Genomic DNA, 6,151 nt, shown 5'->3' on the forward strand with positions numbered 1-6,151 from the left:
ACATTGATGGATTAAAGTCAGATACTGCAGCTGCTACAGAATCTATGGTAATTTTCACTTTAGGGTGCAAGCCTTCATTTAAATTTTGCACTGGATTTAAGACGAATATTAAGTTAGCCTTAATTTCCATTACACACAATATCCCGTTAAAGTTACAGTAACATTTGAAATGGGTTAATTTAGTTATTTTTGTGTAGGCTGTGGGATTGATCTCAGGTTTTGATTTGAAATGGGTTTTGGGTCCTGACGCATTCAGCAGTCAGCTGTCAATTGCAACCATAAATATATTTGAAGGGTTATAATGGTGTTAGGTTTAAGGTTAAAATTTAAGTCTGTACTGAGTGTTCATAATGATAACTGGACTAGGGATGATTATTTTGTCTGTTTCAACACTGAACTTAAGGGTCATGTTTTTTAAATTCACAAATAATGAGACATTTTAAATTTCTAGGCTACATTTTTCAATTTTCTAGGTTGTTTTCTTTCTGATCTGAAGATAATGAAAAATTACAACCACTGAAAAAGAATATAAATGAAGACATTTTTATTTATGAGGTTCTAAAAGAAAAAAAGCAGATTCTTCTGGCCTCAGGGACTGGTCTTCAATACTGATGTGTTATGTAGTGTCTTTAGAGAATAGACAGTATACTTAGCGTATTGTTGTAGAATAATGGGAACTAGTTTCCCGCTAGTATTGAAGTGAGAAATATTTTAAGCAATTATTTACTGAAGTTTTTTCCCCAAAGAGATTTATCTTTGTCATTTGTGTTCTTTTCAGCTGTTAACCCATCATGGTACTACAGATATGCATTATATTGATCTTAAGCTTTAATATTAGTACAGTATTTATTAGTATTTAATTTAAAATAAAACTCTTCAATACAGTATGATGAGTCCCTTAAGAGTTTCCGTCTTAATCTTCATTAATAGATTTTGTGGTACTATTACACAGGAGAAAGCTAGTCTACTCTAAGCTTTGACCATTTTTTCACTAACTGGTAAAGGATTTAAACACAAAATAATTTACCATTTAAAGGCATCTACAGTTTGATTCACAAAGGCTTAATTCATAAATAATCAAATAATATCTGTGCATATACTGTATGGGTGTTTATTCTATGCTTAAAAAAGACTTCTGGTGTCCGGTAGGCTCTTCTGCTTGTTGACCAGGACAGCTCCATCCATCTACCTGTAAAAAAAACCAGGTAACACTACCCAGCCTATACTTATTATAATAAACTGTTGCTGTAATAAATACTTTTAAAAGGCAAGGTTTGTCATAATTTGGGTTCCAAACCATAATCCAGAACCTCCTAACACAGTATGTTCCACTGCAAATCACAGTGAGCATACTGCACAGTATAGTTCTGCCTCCACAACCATTGTACAGTATGGCAGTCACAGCCCCACAAGACTTTTCCAGTGCACCTAAAATCCCATGAATAACAAATGATGAACAGATCATACTTTTACATGAGCTATCACTTATGGAAAAAACACTTGAGATAATGATTTAGGATGAATATAGAAGAATATGTGAGATTAAAAAAACAATTCTAATTTCAAATAGTTTGAATGTAGTAAAAAGTTTCTCACAGTGCCCAACAGCCTGTTGCTCAGGGAGGACAGAACCTGATACAGTTTACTTCTGTCTGCAGTTCTGTGGTTGACCAGAGCAGAGTCTGGGAGTGAAATTCTCTTGATATTAGTAACGGCTCTGCTGTAATTCAGCTCCCCTCAATAACAGTGCTTCTCATCAGCTTTTCCCATCTCACTCTCTAGTCTTTTCAATCCATTCAGAATTCAGTGCAGCTGCTGTTTCTGTGACTGATACAGTAGAATGATGCAATAGTTTTCAAAAAAAGCATGCTCATTGAAGTGAAATGTATATGTATTAGTATCATCCAGGTATCAATGTTTTCTGAAATAGTATTAATATACAGAAAATAGAATAATCACAATTTAAAATGAAATCCTTAATTAAATCAAAACCTCAATCCACCTGCTAGTCTCACTTTAATGACTTGCTCATGAGTATTGGGAAGAAACAACAGACACCATTAAGTACTTTGCTTGGTTTGCAATTATGAATTGTCAGATCAAATATATTTGATTTTATGATTAAGGTGACTTGAATGTGAATATTGTTTTTAAGTTATGGAATTGGAATTGTGTCTGTTCTTGAGTACCTAATCTTAAAACCCTTTTGTAACAGTTCTGTGTCACAAAGATACAAGTTACTTTTTTGCTTCAAGTATGAACACACGGACCACATTGGTGCAACACTATTTGACAGTCTGTAACAGGTCCTGTAGTATTAACAGGAACCAGGAAACCAAGTGACAGTTTGTTCATAAACTCATATACTATAGAAAATACAAAACAGATGGTAGGACCACAATTATATATCTAATCAAAATAACACATAGGAAAGCAACAGCCTCACGAAAACTGTGATAAACTGGATGGTTGAGTAATCATAATTTAATTCCTACCTCCTTGCTTATTCTCATTAAATCATATCTGTTTCTCCATCCTAAAGTGGAGAGTCTCATTAAACTCCACAGAGAACTCAGCAGAAGGAAGCAGTGGAGCTAGACACCGGCAATAAACAGGCTTTAGATGCAATTAATTCCCCCTTTCAGATGCTATACTTATTATAATAACTAAATGGCCATCTGGAGGGCATTAATGCCAAAACACTTCACAGTAAAACAAGACTGGCTTCAGCCTCCTGGCATTGATGGAGAAAAATCAATGATTACTAGAACAAGCTGGATTGTCTGCCCTTGAGTGAATCAGCTTTGATGATGATCTTTTGATCAGGGGTAGTGCAGTGTTATGCTCTCCCATTATAACTTGATCAGAGCACACCAACTGATAAGAAAGACAAGAATTATGAATTAAGAGAAAAAGTTAATGATCTATAGTGCAATGAAGACACTACCTATACGGATTCTAGTGGAGCATAAGTAAGAACCTTCACCTTCATATTCACCTTGATATATGTTGATAATATATTTATCTGATGTCAAATAGACAGGATAAGTCCAAGGCAGAATTTAGCACTAACATGTTCTCTGGCTAGTTTGTAATATGAATCTTTTAGAGTCTCCACAGGGAGATCACCAAGGGCTCCACAGTGCAAAATAAGAGATGTAGAATGCAGAAAGAATCAATGTAGAGGTTCAGCACATCTTTCAAATCTCTGAGTGTGAAAAAATAAAATCTGATTTTATCTTCTACTAAGTAAAATAGAAAATACATACCATTAAGGAGACCTCAATACCTTAAGCTGACAATATCTTTCAATGCATATAGTAAGGGTCTTAATATTTTGTAATATGCTGTTATTATATAACAGTGAAACCTGAAAAATATCTTTCTTTGTGTCGAAAGTCAACACCTAAGTTGATCTGCTGAAAACAAAGTGGTAACTTTTGCCATTATATATAGAAATCTATTGAGCTATGAGTGTTGAGAGTTTAGTATTTAACACAGGAGTGCCTTCATTATGTTAAGAGAACTGTAATGTGTTTTGGACAAAGACTGAAAGGAAATAAATGAAAAAAGGATTGTCAAACACATTCATGCCAGCACTATTGATTCTAAAGCACCATTTAACTTAGTCTTATGGCTAAAGATTGATACAACTTTACTAAAATTAATGAATGCATCATTGTTCAGTACATTATCTTCTGCTTCCAAGCTCATTACTTACATGAGAGGTCTCTAATAAAACTTTTAAATTCAGTACTTATCTGTACCTGCTACTGTTTCCTTAGCATCCAAAAACAAAGTACATTATATTGTTGTATTTCTATTTAACATATTGTTATTGGAAATAAGTGCTGTTAATTTTATCTTTGTATTGGCTGTTTGTAATTTTGCCTTACCTGTTGTGGATCTACACTGTTGTCCTTCTCTGTTTGTTCCTCCATTTTGTATCAAGTTACAGATCTCAGCTCTCCTCTGGTTTAAATGGAGACTTGCCTGTCCATCAAAAGGGGGTGTTGTCTATTGTAATAAACCTGGCACGTCAGTTGTTGCACTCTAGTCTTAGTGTTTGTGTAGTGTCCTTGGCTATGTGTTGCCTGGGTGACTGAAAGTCTTTAGTTTGAAACCACTAGAAGGACATTCTTTACTGAAATTGTTTTTGTCTTTCTGTGTTTGTCATTCTCTTTTGTATATATTTTTTCTTGTATAAGAGCTTTGGTTGGCCTGTTTTTTATATTACTTTTTTGACCCCACCTAGTCAGATGTTTTATTCACAATATGGTTTTGCTATTTACCCTTTTTTATTTGTAGTTCTGCAACCAGTTGACATGTCTGCTGCTAGATACGTTCAAAGAATGTGGAACAACATTGTATACTGTATGCAGGACTTGTTTTCAGCAAAACATACTATAAGGCAATTTACCATGAAAACAAATCACCGGTTCTTTAGATTAGAATTTTGTGATGGAAGAATTATTAAATTGTAGACCTTTGACACAGACAAAACCAGGATATAACCCTCTTGAATTCCAATAGTCATTAGATAAAGAGATAGCAGACTGCTCATATTAAATGCCACCTGGGATGCTTGTCTAAAGAATAAGGAACCCTAGTGAATCACATTGTGGAAATGTTTTCTCGATAGTCTTTAACTTTTACCTCCTTGAAATAGTGGTGTTGTAAAATAAATACAAGACCAGGTCTCAGGTGGCTCTGTGCTGTGGAGTGCAATATCTCCTAGTCTGACCCACACCACAGCACTCTCCCTGCCTTTCACCTACTCACTCACAGTTGTCCGGCACTGTCTCTATTTGGACTTCGCAGACAAGTGGCTGCTCTGCCTTATTATTCTAGTATTTTCCTCTCTATCCTGTTAGTATATATGACTAGCAATATCACTTAAGACTTGATCTTCATCGACTCATAGAATAAATTAGAATCAAAGACATGAAGAAGCAAAAAAAAACGTGTATTAAATGCAAGAAATGTTGCCACCTTGTGCTGTAAGAGTTGCATGCTGGCACTGTGTAAGAGTCACCTCTAGGGGCACCAATACACAGGTTATGCCAATTTAACTAAAGGGTCAGGTACCCTTAAGCAAAATCCACACTCACACTGTGAAATCATGCCTACACAGGTCAGACACTAAGAGGCTTAGAAAAACAAGCATTTTGGCAATTTGTGTTTCTCAAAAATTCAGAAACGAAATGCCATGCCTAAGCCCAAATCAACACAGCCACAGGGAGGCACTCAACAACAGAACATAGGGAGAGATAAGGCATATGTCATCAGCTTACATTATTCACTACGTTTGGAAAGAAAAGTTTGTTTCTAAAACAGCTTGTTTTAGGAGGCATTTCTATTTTTACCGTACTGTTAAAAACAAACATGAAACTGCATTTTAATGCTTCATACCAGTACACCTGCAAATCTCCCATTACCAGTAAAACCCTATCTACCAAGCGCAAAACAAGTTTGGAGGGGTTAATTGATTGTCCCAACACTTTAACCTCTATAATAACAAGCCTATGATGTTCTTTCAGCTGCATTTTTTTTAAAAAAGCTCCGAGATAGTGGACTGTATGAGTCAGCTATCTGCCTCTGTTGTTTTATCTCCCACATTGCTAAATCACAAACAGGCACTTATTATACAACCCTGGAGATGTATCTAATTAGCTAATTAGTTGTTTTAGGTAATAGGTATTGTATTGACATTCAGTGTATCATTGAGGGTAATGAAGTACTCAATACAAATTAAACCTTTTATGGACTGCATTATATTTGAAAGGTGTTTTTTCCCTCCTGTAATAAGCAGGCTCCCACTGGAGAGGCAGCTTTTAAAACTCTAATCCTTAATGTGGTGGCTCATCCAGAATGCTATACCCGATCACACAAGTAAGCGCACACACTCCATCTCGGGTGTCAGTACAGACTACAGTGTGGAAGACTACGATAATTCAAAAGCAAAAACATTAATTTTACTATTTAATTCTTCTTATTTCACCATGTAAAGAATCAATATTAAAATTAAGCAGAAATTAAATTTTAAGGAATAAGGTATATAAGTCCAAACAACAAAAAATCATTAAAGTAGCATACAGTAGCTAAATGAACTCAAGATAAAAGCATTGTAAACCAATGCTAAAATATGGAA

At 35.0% G+C, this 6,151-nt stretch overlaps 1 long non-coding RNA gene across 1 annotated transcript; it reads right to left on the minus strand.

The window, feature by feature from the left end:
• Positions 1-529: 529 nt before the first annotated feature.
• Positions 530-3,964, minus strand: LOC148661463 (uncharacterized). Its single transcript, XR_015939818.1, has 2 exons — positions 3,897-3,964; positions 530-1,189 (listed from the first exon to the last, which is right to left on the minus strand). It is a non-coding gene; the product is annotated as an uncharacterized LOC148661463 (long non-coding RNA).
• Positions 3,965-6,151: the final 2,187 nt, after the last annotated feature.

This window comes from Lepisosteus platostomus, chromosome 6 (genome assembly GCF_059453375.1).
Source record: "Lepisosteus platostomus isolate fLepPlt1 chromosome 6, fLepPlt1.hap1, whole genome shotgun sequence".
Taxonomy (NCBI): Eukaryota; Metazoa; Chordata; class Actinopteri; order Semionotiformes; family Lepisosteidae; genus Lepisosteus; species Lepisosteus platostomus.